This window comes from Falco punctatus, assembly GCF_963210335.1.
Source record: "Falco punctatus genome assembly, chromosome: 7".
NCBI lineage: Eukaryota > Metazoa > Chordata > Aves > Falconiformes > Falconidae > Falco > Falco punctatus.
In genome coordinates, this window is record NC_137587.1 from 3,699,288 (window position 1) to 3,716,661 (window position 17,374).

Genomic DNA, 17,374 nt, shown 5'->3' on the forward strand with positions numbered 1-17,374 from the left:
GGCTAAGGTTAGAAACAGATCCAGAACCCAAACATCAATTTTGTCAAGGGGCTCCAAGTAACTTTGCAACTACCACGTGAAACCTGTCCTTTACTTTTGAGCACCCCAGGCTAAACTCAGACGTATCGCTGGAAAGTGGAGATGAAAGTAACCTAAAAGTATTTGTTAGAGTGTGTGGACTTATTTTTTTTTAAATTCTTTTTCTGTTAGTTTCAAGTGTACCTGACTGAGAGTGAAAACTTCACTTAGAGCAGGAAAACGGTAATTTTCGTTTTACTGTGCTCACAGATGCATGTCAAAACGTGTAACTGTAGTAGGGGATGGCTTAGGACAGCACTAACTTTTGAGGGTTTGCAGGAGAAAACAGAACCTAGTATGCCAGGCTGGTGTGCAGCTGTGGTCTGGGAGACCTTGGTGGTCCAAGAGAAGATAACACCAAAATGTCTCTTTAAAAAAATAACAACAAACAAACCCCCCAACAAACTGTGTGCATGTGTACCCAAATAATTTGGGGAAAAGGAAAGAACAAGCCAGGTTTAGCCTGACTTTGTTCAGTTCCTGCTGGGAAGTGTCATCTTCCTTGCTGTTCTCCATGAACAATAATTTAATTTGAATGCCCATAGAGAATACAAGACTTCATTGCTGCTAAGAAGCAAATGTTGTTCAGCTAATTAGAGACTGCCGTTCTCCAAGAACGCTAGGATTAGAAAAGGGTAGAAAACATGACAACAGGTTCTGTGGCTGAAAGGCATGCCTGTGATGTGTGAATCAGGCCCGCTCCTGGCTGTGGAAAGTCTCCTTACTAGCATAGCAGCAGAGTTGGAAGAAAGGGGAAAATGTTTCTCTGTTATTGCTACCGTCCTTCCAAGGTTTGAGGAAGCTTTGTGTAACACCGGCCAGTCTGAGATCGCACGGGAGCAGCTCTGTAGCTCTTAGCTTGATTATACAGTTAACAGAGTCATTTGAAAGGGTACGCAGCAATGATGAGGAGCAAATCCTGTTAAGGATGTCCGTATTCCCTTCTGATGTGATTGCTCCCGTAGTGGGAGCAGTAAGTGGTAGTGTTTGTTAGCAGGAGGTCAGGCGGCTTTTGTGCAGAGCTGAGGTGCACGCTAATGCCTTGGTGCAGAGGTCTGTAAAGCTGCATTGGGATGCACGATGCGTCTGGCATAAGCTCCCCGTTTCCTTTCAGTCTAAGATCGCAGTTTAATGGTTCAACAATTTTTTTCTCACTGCTCAGCTGATACTTTATAAAAAAAAAAAAAAAAAGTTTTGCCAGCATTAATGGGGAGTTTGCTCAATGCAGCGGGGCAAGTCTGTGCCAGGAGGAGGAGGCTGGGGATACCCTGATGATCACTCAGCCCATCTCCTTGCCAAGCAAGATAATTTTTTTTCCTGTTGTACATTTTTGGAGCCTGCCTTAGATGAGTGCTGAGACAGAAGGGTGGGAGAGCTTCCACTTCTCTTTTGCAGGCGGCTATTCTGTTATTGATTTTAAAACAAGATTAAACAACATTACTTTTGCTTATGATCTGTGTAAGGAGTGGAGGGAGATAGTTCAGCTTTTCTTCCCAATTCATGATATAAACGAGGTCGATACTGCATAATGTGTCTAACTTTTGTTGAACTCTAGTACTTACTTTTGGGGTGCCTTGAGTCCTTCATGAGATGCCTATGATTCTACCTGGAGAGACAAAATGCTTTGATTAGGTGAATGCTTTCATACAGGTTCATGGGCTATGAATGCCCGCTTCCCAAGCCTGCACGCCCCCCCCCCCCCCCCCACGCCCCCGCCAACGACCCCCATGCAGAAAGGGTGCTGGCTTGCTTTTATTACGTTAAAACCTAATTAAAGCAATTCTGTGTTTAGTGACCTCCCCAACGAGCACATAGTGCATCCTCAGATGCCTATGAAGTCTTCTGCTGGGGGGTAATCCATCCTCGGTCATTTCAGAAGGCAGTTCCTCTGCAAAACTTGCCAGCTTCCACCAATGTGCTGCTGATAAGTGTGATGATGATGACGTTCTTCCCTGTGAGGCTTTAGCCTTGCATTGTCTAACTGAAATGTCTTTTTCTCCCTGTGCCTTCTTGTTTCAAAAGATTATGGACCACATCCCACTTCTTGAATCCTGCAAGGAGCTCAGTACCATGTAAATATTACCAGTACCCTCTACTGCAGGTAAGAGAAGTGTGTGTTGCATGCTGTACATTTCTGATGACCTGGAGATTCTCTATTTTATCCCTTTTGGGGACAGTGCTCTGAATGCAGAATATAATGAATTTACCTGCTTTTCAAAATGTACTGTTTTGCTTTTAAGTGATTATGGAGCGTTGCTTGCAGTCCTGGGTAGTTCTGTGTTGTTTTTTTTTTAATAACACTTAAATTCACTACAGTTACCAGAGCTTTAAGTGAGTAGTGGCTGGAGATTTGGAGTGTATCAGTCAAAGGATAGAAAACTGCAACTGTTTTTCAAAGTACCTATGCAACCTAGAATGAATATGAGCAATGTGAAGAGTTAAGTGAGTCTTGGATGCCACAATATGGTATTTGTTCCTAACGTGGTGTCCTGAGTTTACTCCATGCCTCAGTTTCCTCACTGGAAAACAGGTGCAACACAGGGATGTAGTGGCACTGAGCACTTTGCTTAATGGTTTAAAAACAGAGATGTCGCTTTAACTTCCTTCCTGCAGAGACTAAAAGCACTGATGGAAAGCTCAGTGTCACCTCCTATGGAAAGGGTAAGTGGGAAACCTGTGCTCAGAAGCCAGCTGCTGCAGATCTGCCTCTGCTTGGCAGCTCTGCGTTAGTGATGGGGGAACTGGGAGGGGTGGCTTTATTTCCTTTTGAATCCGCTGTCAAACATGCCGCCTTCTTATATTCTCCATGTCACCTACAGTGATGATGCTCTGCCTCTACTGACAGTCACGCTATGGGCATGTGTCTTTCCACAGGGGTTGCATTCTGTGTACCAGCAGTATGTTGGTGTCCTCTGGTTTCTCTGTCCAGCAGTCCCACAGTAGGGAAAAAACAGGGAAAAGTGGTGGAGTCAAGCAAGCTGAAACACAACTCACCAACAGATGCCACTGCCTGCAAGGAAATCTGAAGGAGGTAAGGCAACGTGCAGTGTGCTTCACAGCTGCCTTTTTAATAGAACCAGTAGGATGGAGTTGGGTAGGAGAGGTTGGAAATGACCTTGTTTGGTATAGAAACACATAAGGGAGTGGTGTAAAGCTCTCCCTGGAGTTGTATCAGGCCCTGTGTACTTACCATGACTTAACAAGGTAGGAGGGGTTGTGTTAACGCCTCTATAAAAAGCCTGAGGCCATAATATGTCCTCAGAAATACTCACCTCCAGGCTCTCTCCCTTCTTTTCATTGAAAAAAATGCTGTAAGTCGTACCTAGAAAAAGAGCAGAATAGTACGAGAGGAAAACAAAGCCAAATCCACTTGTATCTGCAGCCACCTCTTAATTCCTGAAGCTAATGAGCACTGTTCACTTTATTGCTTAACTATAGCTACTGCCTTTTCTCCAGAGACCTCATTCCCTGGGAAAAATCTCTGGGTCCTAACCAAAACCAGATAAACAGGAATGCTATTCCAGTTCACCGAGTGTGACTGACACAGTATTTGAAAGCCCGGCTCAGCGCAGAGAGGAGGGGTAGCTCATCTGTCAGCCTACACACACACACACCCAACCCCCCCACCTCATTACAGCAAGTCTGATCTGTGCTCAGGAAAAATCTATAGCGGTATCAACAAGGATTGGTTTCCGCATGAAAAATCGGGGTTTGCCAGGAACCTTAGGACCGTTCCTGCAGCTGGCAGAGCCGGAGGCGCGGCGGTGGCACTAGGTGGCACTGGCAGCTCGGCTAAACCGCTGCCCGCCCGGCTGGGGACAGCCCCCGGTCCCCGGCCCCGCGGGGCGTGCGGGCAGCTCTGGCCAGGGGAAGGGCAGGCTGAGGCTGTGCCCTGCTGCCGTACAGCGCACCCAAGGCTTCCCTGACAACGGACACTAGTTTGTCTTTTAATGCTTTTTGCGTCTGCTTTAAGCAGATGAACCGTTATACAACCCAAACCGCGCTGTAAAGTGTCTGTTACCCGCAGTGGTTTGTCCAGACCAAAGCCGTTAAACCAAGAAAAAGCCCCAAATGTCCAGCGGCGGCCAGTGACGTAGCTTTCCCCTGAGTCTCCGTAGTCGTTAACTCGTGCGTTCAACAACGAAAGGATCTGCGATGGTTATTGTTAGCGCAGGATGAGTTTGCTCCTCACCGATCTTCGTGCTGCTGCAGCCTGTATCCTCAAAGCCTTTCAGACACCGTGGCCCCACTGGTGGCCAGTGTCCCGCTGGGAGCACGCGTGTGCCGCTGCCTGCAGCCATGTGTGCCCTGCTGGGATGGCGCACCGCGGAGCCCTGCGTGTGCATGGATGAAACCCCAGACTATGTCTGACAGGGAATGGGAAAGGTCTGCAGGAGCTTTTTACACCGTACAGCTGCAAGATTGTTATTTCCCATCCCTTGGATGTTTTACTGATGTGTGGGGCTCATATTTGCTCTTTCATTTTAAAATACCGGATTGATAGCAAGGGACTGAGGCATTTTGTGAGAGGGAAGCAGCATGTTGGCACTGGTGATGGTATTGTCACCCAGCTTACCCTTGAACGAGGCAGCTCTTTTGCTTAAAGAGGGCTGGAGACAAGGCAAGGCATCGGCCCTGTAAACATGTGTGAAGGGGGGACGTGAAGAGCACGTCAGGAATTGGAACTGCTGACTTTGGGGTGATTGAGGAACTTATAAAAGCAAAGGGGTCAACAGTGTGAAAGCAGAAAGGGAGGGAGGCTTTGGCCATTAGCAAGTGTCTCAGAACAGCATAATCAGAGATATGGGAGAGGTAAATGAGCAGTGATTACCAGGAAAGCAATTCACTCCCTCGTGCCAGGTTTTCAAAAGCTTTATGTGCCGTAGGTTAATAGCCAGCTATTTGTTTTCGCTCTGGATTAAGCCCCAGACTTCCTGAGGTGATGTCCTTCCCTGTCCCTCGCAGGCCACCAATGTCAGGCAGCTGAACGCTGTCTGCTGCTACAACGCAAGTCTGTCTGCCAACACCTTGCTCAAGGAAATCCTTAGTTATGGGGTCGCAGGGTTGTTTTTTTTCTGTGCCCTTTGGGTTGCCCCAGAAAGGGCCTACCCAGATGTGCATAGGGGCTGGGAAGCAAAAGGACTTTGTGGAATTGCAGACAAAGATACAAGATGCTGATGCGATAACACATCGCTCTGCCTTGCCTCCTGGGAAGCAAAGCGAGCAACGATGCTGATCTTGATGGAGGTTATAGCAATACCCAGAGGATGTGTGAAACTGAAGTGGGGACTGTTCCTCTTTAGTCCAGCTTTGACCTAAGGCATCCATAAGGTCTGCATGGCTGAAGGGTGGATGTGTCATTGGTGTGGCGGGGGGAAGGCGCGAGGCAGGGACCTCGTGCTTATTTGTCTGAAGTGGCTCTTAGGGCCAGCGTTTTGCAGGAGTTCCTGTGGAGGAGGAAGGTAATGTTTTCTGTGGAAGCGTTGTGTCCCTCTGTCTACTGAGAGGGAATGTCTTCAAAGAACTACATAAATTTTACTTATTGGTTTATAACCTTAGTACTGTCTGTGTATTAATTTTTTTGTGTCTCCATTTTCTTGATGAAATTCCTCCAAGTGTTGGTTATCTCTGCAGGTCCTTAGGCACGCTCTGGGTCATGGCTCTTTCCCTTGTAGTTTCCTCTGACAGAACGTGATCTTCGGGACCATCCCAGGTTTTCGTTTTGCCTTTCCTTGCTCTAACTTTAGCTTCTGGTGCGAAAGTGAGAAAGAAACCTTTCCCTGAGGCGCTAAGGGACCGGAATGTGATTCTTAAGCCTTGATAGGTTTTCCCTGTCACCCACAGTACTTTGGAAGAAAATTGCTTACCAACAGATGTGCTTGGAGAGGTGAAGGATATACAGGGAATTGGAAGAGAGATCCTGAGGTACCGTATGGCCTGTAGAGGACAGTGGTTATTTACCAGTCTCTTTGGAGCAGGTGAGTTCTATGGCCCTGCCTTGCTGGCGAGATAACACCAGGACAACCTGCGTGGTGAGCGCAGGCGTGCGGCTTGGCAGCCTGTTTGCAATGCTTGGAGTCCTTTTGAAAAGTTCCTCCTGGATTATTTAGTGAGTGAATTTACTTAAGACAGAGCCTTTAGCTCCTGAGAGAGAAGGAAGAGCCCGGGTGAGCTGCTGTTGTAAATCTGTGCTTGCCAGTTGCTGGCCATAGCTTCTGTTCCTGGTGTCCCCCCCACCTCGCAGTGACAAACCCCCGGTCTGGCTGCAGCGCTGGTGGGTGCGCAGGCTGCTTGGTGCTGTAATGCATAGCGCAGAGCAGTAAAGTTAATGAGAAGGTGCCCTAGTAAGAGAGCTGAGCTATAATCTGGTGCCTGTGGGAGCCATACATAACGCTCGGCAAAGCACAGTCTGCTGAGAGCTGGAAGGTAGAAAATGCCACATCAGGTGGGGGCTCGCGGCAGCCCCTGGCCTGAGGGAGTGAGACAGGGTACCTGGGAACAGCTAGCTGGGAAGCAGCCTTCTGGGAGCTAGGAGATGTTTGAAGGCAGGGAATGGACCTAATGGCCAGAGGACATGAAGATGCGGAACTGGGTGACCCCCAGCTGGAGCTGTGGGTGCGTAGCCCTTCTGCAGATCAGGTCCATGAAGGTTTCTGGTTAGGCTTCCCTCCTGCCTCTGTCCTTGCAGCTCGGTGAGAAGACGGTGAGGCTACTCAGATGGTTAAGAAGGTAGGATTTCACCTTCAGACCAAGGGGACAGAATGCCACCATCTTAACCTGCTGGTGGCTTTTAGTCCTGCTGGTTCTCCTGTAGACAGGGCGACCCCAAAAGTGTCATCAGCCTGTTGGTAGAGTTCTGTCAGAGAGAAGAAACCCTTGCGTACCTGAAATTGGGATGTTTGTGAATTACTGAAGAATGGCCCAGTCTTGCCACCGGTCCTGGATTTTGTGGAGTCTTTTGCCACTGATGTGAGTTTCTTGTATTTGAGATTCCTTGTCTGTCAAATGGTGTGCCAGTGACATGATTCCATTTTTCCAGCCTTGACACCTATTCATAAAAATGCTATCACAAATAAAAAAGTATGATTATAACTCAAACAAAAAACACAAGAATTACAGCTCCTGACTTTTAAAATTCCTCCCCCCCCCCCCCCCCCCCCCCCCCCCCCCGCCCCGCCCCCGAAATAATAGTGTGCATTCTAGGAAGTCAGCATCATATAATGGAATTTACCCTGGAGAACTGGAATGCTAAAACTTGGACTTGTAGTTAGGTAATGGCAACGCAACAACTGAGAAATGAAAGATCAGTTGCTATGTACACAAAAGCAATTTAAGCCAAGCTCTGGACACTGGGACTTGATTCAGGCAGAGAACTGTAGCTAAGACCTAAGAGGTGTTCATCTGCCGTGTAAAGTATGCCTAAATATTTAACTTTATTTGGATGAATTCAATGATAAGGCTTCTTTTTCATATTTTTGTAACTGTCATGGAAAAATGGAATTTCCATCCTTTGGCAAAAGATGTTTTTGGTATGGGAAAAAATTAATCTTGGAAAATTCTAGGGAAAAATTCCACTTGGAGAGAGCAATGACACAACATGATTCTGATTTCTTCCTAGCTTCCATCAGGGTAGCCAGATCTCTGGAAAAAAATGAGGAGGCTGAAGAAATGAGAAACAGCTTCTCACGAATAAATGATGGTGTTTATCAAGTACTTGATGGCATAGCAAAGGGATAGCAATGAGTTCCTTGTGACGTTTTCAAAATTACTTCTGCAAGAGCAGAGAAAGACCCACCAATGGGCAACTTGCAAAGCCATCTCATTGCTGCGGCATCCTCTTAAGCATAATACGGGGCATGTGTGACCTCTGCCTGTGGCTGGAATGGGAGAGGAAAGGGTATCAAGGCAGCGACTTTTTGTTGTGATTATAAGAAAAAGGAGTTTATAATTTGCAATGAAATTGTAGCTTCGGTCACCTTTTTGTTTGAGCTTCCATTGATTGCATAGAGATCAGGATTCTAAGTCTAGGGGAATTCAGATTGAGAAGCCACACTAGATTCATTATGTTCATGAAAAATGTGTGAAAGTGGGGTAAGAGGTCTACTGACTCCCCTGGATCTGTTGCTTGAGGAGCATAAGAACTTCAAAGGAAGAGTCTTTCAGTACGGTCCTTTCTCGAATCCACTTGAATGTGTCTGGCATGTCTCCTTGTCTTGGATTCAACCAAAAGCTCCCAAACAAGTGACTTCAAGCCAGATTTCAGTGCTTCCTATGTGTATTTCATGGTTTATAGTAGATACAGGCAGCCTTTCATAATGCTGATTCTGAAAGAATATATGCTTTCTGGAGCAGATCAGGATTTTTCAGATAGAACAAAAAGAGTTCACACTTCAGAACAACGCACAGCCTGGCAGCCAGGTTGGTGGATCTGGATTTGGAATAAAAATATTCAGACCCTTGCTCTCCCTGATTAAGTCCTGGAAATTAATTTGGTTTTCCCTAACGGTGAGGTGGTTTGCTACTTTGAGGAGGATACATGAGGGTTTGCCCTGGACTCAGCCTTATCCTATGGTGGTTTACAATTGCTGTCAGATGAATTATGGCATTTGAGCTGAGCCATTGTAAAAACGTATGTATGTTCTTAGCTTGCAACAAATTCTAGTAGTTTAATGATGCTTAAGACAGCTCCAGCACAGAGAAGTCATCCTATTAAAAACAGTAAATCAAGCTTTGCAAACATGATAGCTGAATTGGAGTTTGAGCTATTCCATTGTCTTTACATTCTGCTTCTTCCCCGGTGTGTGCATACACAGACATATAAACTATTTACATTTATAGTTTTGCAATTCAGTGGGTTGCTTACAGCCACAATACATTTTAAGAAAACAGCACCAATTTTGAGATCTTCACAACACTGGACCAGCTATCACCGACAATGCTAGTTTTGCTTTATGAAGTCCTCCTCGGTACATTCCTTCTTGTCCAAACTGAGTATCTTCATAAAGCACATTTGTGAGGTGTCTTGAGAAAGACTAAATACCTGAATAGTGACAAATCTGTTTCCCATTTCCCACTGTCTGATGGATGCGGAAGGGGGTGTGGGTCAGGGTGTAGAGGGGAAAAGCTGTTTTTCGTTGTTCTGCACTGAATGATTCTGGCAGTATCCTTATCGTAACAAAGTGGACATGGGAAAAATCTCAGCAAAGGCACTGCGACGTGAGCAGGCATCTTGAGCTGTGCACAACCATGAGTTCTAGATTATTTTATGGAATACAGTTGTCAAACATCAATCCCAGTTCACTCTGACAGATGAGGTTTGACTGATGGGCTCTCTGGATGGGAGGTTGGTACCCGTATTATCTCTGGCTCCAGAACATGCTTCGTAGCTGCTTCCTCTCCTCCCGCCTTCAACTTCTTGTGTTCTCTTTGCATCTCAGACTACAGGTACGCAAAGTCCTTCCATCTTTTGCCTTTCAACTGTGCAAGGCAACACTGCTTAAAGTTCCAGAGGCCTGCCCTTCATATTCCGTGAGCCCCTGGGAAGTCAATAAATGTCAAAGAAAAGTTGGATTATTTATTTATTTATTAGGTCTCTGCTACGTTTCTGAGAAGGCCTTTTGGCTTTTGGTCATCACATCCTTAAAAGGCATAACATAGGGTAACAGCACTGTAAATATATCAAAAGAACCCCAGCATTTCCCACAGTATGATAAATCTGTATCATTCTTGAGATGTATTGTGTTGAAAAAGCACTTCCCTCTTCATCATTTCCTTTGTCAAATGACTTGCTCAGTTCTCTATTTTTTTGTGCTTCTTTAAGGATCCGTAATCAACTGTTTAGTATGAGAAGGAGCCAAGCTGGTCTTGGACTTTGCATATTTCACCTAATGTTTCTCTGAATGAGTTCCAGGTCGCGAGTGCTCTCTTGTAACATATGCAAAGAGAAGAATCTTATCAGGATGATGCTTAAGCCCTTCGGTAGGAATCAGGTGAAGATGTATGGCCATTTGTGGTAACATCTTTCTAGCTGCACAGCTTGCAGCCTGTGACGCACTGCGGTCCCTGCTGCCGCTGCTTGGCCAGACACACTCTGTCACTCAGCTTCAGCTGGTTACGGGTAGGGTCAGCACCGTCTGCCCCATGGCACTTGAATCAAACGGTGCAGACAGCAGCTTTCCCTTAAATCTGGATGTCCCACCCATGGACCTGACAAGCACTCCATTGTCATGCCCTGCTGTGACCTCTCTGGAAGTCGCACAGCTACAACAGCCTTTGAATTGGAAATTATTTGTAGAGACTAGAGAACCCAGCCCTGGTGTCAGGGGGTCCCAGGGGCTCCCCTCTCTCCCTCCTTTCCTTCCCCTCCCCCTTTCCCTGTCTGCCCCTTATTTTGACTGTGGGCTAGATTTTAGAGTTCAACGGAATTTGGCTTATAGGTTGTCTTTCAACCCTCATGGGGAAAAACAAAATAACACCACCTCTATTGGGGGTGTTAGTTAAGGTCTGGTCTGGTAAATGAAATGGAAAGCCAGCACCTGTAGCTTCCGTGGTCTGCACTAAGTTTTCAGATCAGTGTGACAAGGCAAGGGACTGCACAGAAACAGAAATAAACGGTATGCATAAAATAAAAAGCTGCTGCCCGCAGCTTTGCAGTGGACAGAAATATAGGAGTCATGCCTAGCATGCTCATGCTGGACTTGAGAAGACTGGCCAAGGACACTGTTGACTAATTCTTTTCCTTTAATGAAAAGCTAATATGTGATTGTTATTATCTTGGCAGGGGAGCCTGATTTCTAAGTCTTATCGGCATTCAGTAAACATCCTGATATGTGGCCTATCATCCGTAAAGGGACAAAAGGTTGTGCTCATGCCTGGATTCAAACCAGCTTTTTGTGGGCATTCAAATGCTTTGAACCCCTTGTGCTTCGACTACTGAGGCAGGTCTTCTGGAATCCAGCGCCTGCCATGGTGTGATAGTTAAAGCTGGTAAACTGGTAATACTCATTTAATGAATTCTAATCACTTCTCTGTAAGACTAATCTTTCAATAAGCTTTGTTTTCTCTATGCATTTGTCCATCGATTGGTTTACGTGAACAGCTTTCACTCTGTTACTTACAAATTATTCTCTGGCTTTGCTGACAGCTGAGTGGACAAGATGCTGGTTTTGATCAGATAATCAATGACCAGATCATTTATGCCTAACAAGAAGTAAATCAAAGGCCTTTCAAAATGGTCCCACGGACATTACTGGCTATTGGCATTTTTGGTAGCATGTTTATTTGCCACAATTGCTCGTGTGCACAAATACATCACTTGTGGCTACTCATTAAAGTAGTAGGAAAAGCTGACATCATGATAGAAGTGAACAAATATCCACACACAAAAAAAAATCTATTCTTTTTCTGTATTATCTTTAAGGCTCCTGGACATGTGTTGGCTGCTTTGCAGGCCAGACAGGGATGTGAGCACAGATTGTCCAGATGATTCTGCAATAAGACATTGTGTAAGTAACGTCTGGAGCAGCGTGGCAGAGAACAGTAAAGGAGGATAAAGGTTACCTCTAAGATATTGGATTCAGGTAGGTCCGCAGCTTGATGGCTTACTCACTTGGATGCAAACATTCATTCACCTAAGTGTGCATAAAGTCTTATTACTTTTTTAATGTGGCAATTTAGGAGTAAGCCCAAGAATTCTAAGGTCAATTATTTGTATTTTTCATTACTGTAGATAATAAATACGATGGCTGCCAATGTCATTGGGGTACCATTTTATTGAGTATCAAGGTGGAGTGCTATAGGATCTGCAAGGGGGTGATAATTTTTGGCAGCACAGGTCTGCAATCAACTGGGAAAGGAGTTTATTACTGTCAGATTTTTTATTATACTGGCTGTAAGTTTATTAAGCACTATTCTGCGTAATTTCTGTCAGCATATTGTATCATTTTCTGAGCCATATAATAATATTGCTTTGAACTTCTACAGTGCCTTCCATTTCTGTAGCTTCCTAAAAAGTTATACCCGTCTTAATTGCCACGGTACCTCAGAGAGGCAAAGAAATATTCTCCTCCTCTTGGGATAATCAGTACTGCTTTTAGCAGTGAAAGTGAAGTGAAATGACAGGCTCAAAATCAAACGGTAAGTTTGTCAGGGCTGGGCTTGCAAAGGGGAGGAGCAGCTTGTGCTTTGGCTGTTAGACTGAAAGGTCTCAAAGCAGCTGGTCTCGGCCACAGGCTGCTTGCATGACAGTTAGGAAATCCCTTTGGCGTCTGTCCTGCGGATGTGACTGCATTTGCTGCTCCTGGTCTCTGTCGTGGCTTTTGTAGGAACTGGCTCTTCGGGTCAGTGTGCTTTCTGGAGTGTCCTTTACTCAGTGAAGGTGGCTGGGTTCTTTGGACCACTCTATTAATTACCAAAAAAACCCCTCCCAGAATAACAGTATATATTTACAGGAGTGTAATTTCCCCCTAAACAGCGACAGTAAGGCTCTCCCGGTATAGTACAGCACAACCATAGTTCCCGCTGTGATAGCTGGTGGAGTCAGCTGAAGGGTGGAACCAAGTGTCCTTGATTTTCCCAGCATATGCCCCGAGGACCAGGCACCGACATGCAGGGACCCTGAGCCCATCAGTCTTCATGGCCAGAACTTGGAGAGGAAACCTCTGATGCTCTGGGCTGCTGCACAGGAGGCTTCTCTCACCGGCCCATGCATCAGCCAGAGGCACACAGGGACGTTCAGATACACGGTGCCTCCTCTGCAGCAGCTGCCTTCTAGATGTGGTATGAGATAAGGTCTGGTTGGTGTCCTGGCTGGTGTCCCACACGGCGTGGCCAGCGGGGCCGGGGCAGTGCCCGTCCCCCTGCGCTCGGCACGGGTGAGGCCGCCCCTCGAGCCCTGGGCTCAGCTCTGGGCCCCTCACGGCCAGAGGGACACTGAGGGGCTGGAGCGTGTCCAGAGCCGGGCGGGGGCTGGGGGGGCTCAGCCTGGAGAGGAGGGGGCTGGGGGGGCTGCTCGCTCCCTGCAGCTGCCTGACAGGGGCTGTGGGCAGGGGGGGTCGGTCTCTGCTCCCAGGGAACAAGCGACAGGACAAGGGGACACGGGCTCCAGCTGCCCCAGGGGAGGTTCAGGTGGGGTGCCGGGAACAATTCCTTCATGGACAGGGTGGTCAGGCACTGACAGGCTGCCCAGGGACGCGGTGGCATCACCATCCCTGGAGGTGCTCAGAAACCGCACAGATGTGGCACTTGGGGACATGGGTTAGGGGTGGGCTGGGCACGGCTGGGGTGACGGTTGGGCTCAATGATCTTACGGGTCTTTTCCAACTGAAATGATTCTGTGATTATTTGTACAACTTAATTAGGCAGCGTCAGGCTTTGCAACACGGAGGCCATGAGCCCTGTGGCACCGTGTGCTGTGCTCTGCCGGCCCACACTGGTCCTGGTCACTAGCATGCTGTCCCGCATCTCTGCCCTCGGCAGCGCGGCTGTGTTTCAGCGATGGGTGCAGCGGGCAGGACTGGTTTCACACAGCATGCCGGGATCACATGTGCGCTGCTGGGTAAGGCTTTGTTCCAAATCACAGAAACAACCTGCCCACTTCAGCATGAAACAGTCTCACTTGCTTTTCATGGCTGAGCAGGTGACTTAGCACAGAGGGGAAAAAAATAATAATTTCCCCTTCTGCATCCTTCTTATCCTGTTGCCATAGCAGCTGCAGGCAAAGTTGCTGCGGGAGAGGACTAGGTCTTTCATCCCAGAGCAGCAGATCTTTTAGTCCCTGGCTTGACTCTCCCACAAGTGCTGCGGCTCCCTGCCTGCGGTGCATAGGGACAGCCAAGGGCTCTCAGCCCCGCTGCCTGCTGCTCCCCAAGTAAGCACTTCTGTCTGCAGAGCCTTCTACTCCTGCTACAGAGGAGAGAAGTAAAAGAGGATTAGTGTTTGACTTCTGTTTATTGTAGGATTCTTTAAACCACCGCCCCCCCCGTAGACATAAATCCCAGAAAACATGTATTCCTTTCTTCCTTCATCTAAACTCTTTCAGCTTTTGTGATGGGCTTAGAGCTGTAAACACGTCAGTGGGACCAGTTCTGTGCAAGCGCAACATCTCACAGGACAGCAGATAACCATCTTTTGCAGGGTCACCGACACCCTTGTGGCGATTATTTAGTCAGGACTGTAAGGGTGACCTGCAGAATCATATTTCTCCTCTTTATCATACCTTTATCTGAGGGCAGAAACAACTCAAAAGGTTTTTATCAAGGAAAAAAAAAAAAAAAAAAGAAAGGATTTTCCCTACATTTCTTTTCCAGCTCTGTCAGTGCTGGGAACATTAAGATTAGGTTTTCTGGTTTGGCTGGGATTTCCATGGAGGGCTAAAGGAGGGATAAGCAGGGCCTGAGCAGTCCTAGAACAGTCCTAGTTGAAGAGATGAGGTCTGGTTCTCTAATGACGAGTTCTTAACTTTCAGGATTTTGCCTTCCAAGATACTCTCTCACGAGTGTTGTTGACCCCCGCTTTTATGTGAACGGAGCAGCCAGCAGCTATGGTTCTGCTCTGGGATATCGGAGTGATAGGGAAATCTTGAGGACTTTGGAAAATTAGGTCAAATTGGATTCATGAGCTATTTTTGGGATTAATCAAAAAGATAAGTTGAACATCCACAACTCAAGTAGACTTGAGGGAGAGTTTTGGAGTGAACAGCACCTCGGAATCTGTTCCTATCAAGCTGTAGGAACTATACCGCAACAGACTGATGGCTTGCCCTTTTGTCATCACCTTTACTCTGCTGATTCTACCTATTTATCTCTTTTTATTCTAAAGAGGACTATTGCAAAACCTGCGTGAAAATAGTTCTTTATTTTTGATAGGTCTTGTATAAGCAGTGCCCGTGTTTAATGTCACCACAGAAGACAAAGGAAAAAGGCAATGGGACCTGCTGTTTACCCATCAAAACAAAGAACAAGCCAATTCCAGAGAGAGTTACTCCAATTAATAGTCCTGCTTTTTACAGAAGGCAGAACTCACCAGCCCGCAAAGGGGGAAATACTCTCGGCAGATCGCTGGCGGAATAAGCGAGTGAAGGAGATTGAACCGAGCCTCGAGGATGAATCACCTCCACTGATGAGAAATAGGTTAACTAATACTATGCTTTTCAATTATGTTAGAGCTGTAGGTGCTGAAGCCTGCTCATTAGCTGAGGCTATAAAATGTCACATTTATAGTGCCATTACTCTTTCAAATATTTGCCTGATGGGCTTGTGAGACGTTTAGCTCTCACTTCCTGAAATTCCCGCTGGTTCTACAAAGAAACCTCACTGCTAGGTTCTATATTGAGAAATGTCAAATCCTCACCTGGTAGCTCCCCCTCTATTAAACCAGTGCTTAGTACTAACCCCTTCTGCCTAGTCCTTGTAAGAGAGACATCATGTCCTGCTCACTGTCCTGCTGAACTTCAGAGCTGAGCTGACTCTGTGGGTCCATGCCCAGGTAGCCCCCCAGGTCAGTCTCTCCTAGCTTCCTACTCCTCGCTGAACTCTCCAGCCGCCTGAGGCTATATCTAAGTCAGTTTTTCTCCACAAAATGAGCATGTGGCAGCTTGGCTTTATTTCAGGACCTGAGCTATTGCTTTATTAATCAAACAGTAACTCTATTTGCCTTACATTTAGTACTTGTCTAAGTCAATCTCCATTAGTCTTCCAGCACTTTTCTTACCCTAAACCGTCTTCAAACTCTCACGTTTTGCTTTGCTAGTCACAAGGTATCAGGACTTCTTGTCCTGGTACTTGGAGAACTCAAACAACAGCAAGTCTCCGTAGTGGTCTATGCCTCTCTCCCATTTACGCGTAAGCATCCTTTCTATGGTGTCAAAGGGTTGTCTTGAGGGGTTCATACTTGATTCGGGCTTGAGATGTAAGAATGTGACTTGTTGCTTTTTGCAAGCTGTCCCTTCAATTATCCAAGAGTTTCCACCCAAATGACAATGACGATGCGTTTCCGTAACAAGCTGTGTGACAAGTTACCTGCCGGACAGCGTACGTACTGTATGTTCAGTACATTCCCAGTTCCATTGAAAACTGATAACTGGCTTCATAGTCAAGATGTGTTTCCTTCCTGCTGATATTTTCACCTATTATGGGTTATAGACTAGCTGAATATTATCCTTTAGCCTTTAATTCTTGCCTTTTATTTGCTGGATAATAATTGAGTGAATTCAGACAACCCCATGAAGTAAGAAACAAAGAGCTAAAAGCATTGCAACGCCGCCTCCATCTGTCACCTGATGTTTTTCCTGGTCTGATCATTAATGCAGTAACAGAGAAACAGTCAGAGCTGTTGCATGAGGCTACTTGTGAATGTAATTTTGCAGCTCATTTTTGGCATGTCATGTATATAATCTCCTGGCAATGGATATTTGCATTTCACTCCTATGATTTAGGATATTTTTTTATTACTTTTTTTTGGCCTCTGCTTGAAATTGCTTTCACTGCTCTTTGCAAAATGTGCTTTGCAGCAATGCAGTGTATTTTTTGAGTTTGTTTTGGGAGTGTGATTTTGGTCTTCCCCTATGCTTCTGTATCGGTCAGTCTAGTGTAGGGGCAGCCTGAAGGAGGTGGGAGACTAGAAAGGAAGTATGTTGGTAGATGATTTGTAACTTAAAAGAATAAAGAATATGGTTCCGTTTATAATAGCAATGAAAAAAATAAACTTCTCTGCAGGGATTAACATGCAGAGCTTTTCTAACCTGTGTGCTTGTACATGCTCACAGTGAATTACTATTATTATTGAATCTAAGGAGGGGAGGGAAGCACTGGGGAGGGCACATAGCGTTTCCCTGACTCCTCTGGATCTCTGCAAGTACAAAAGAGCTCACAGGGCAGACAGCACATGCCGTGAGAGGTGCCCAGAGGTGTCTGTTTTGATAGCTACAGTGCTTGCAGTGTTTTTGTCTTGGAAGCAGCGTTAGTACATGAGGCAAACCATATCGCTGGTTTCACTCATCTCACCTCTGAGGCAGTCAGCGCCTTCTGGGGAAAGGCTTTGAACAGAGGAGGCGATGGCAGCATTAGAAGACAAACACAGGATTTAAGAGTGTCTTCAGGGACATCTGTGTGCCAGGCTTGTGCCACTTTAGGGTCAGACAGCGGGCTCCCTTATTTCCAGAGCGGTGAGCCCACACGCTGGGCAGTGCAGACATCGTGTGTCTTAGGGGGTTGTTTATTTTTGCAGAGAGATCTCGTATCATCCGTCTAAACTATGGGTATCACTGGTCCTGTACTTCAGGAGATCGATGCCCCAAGGC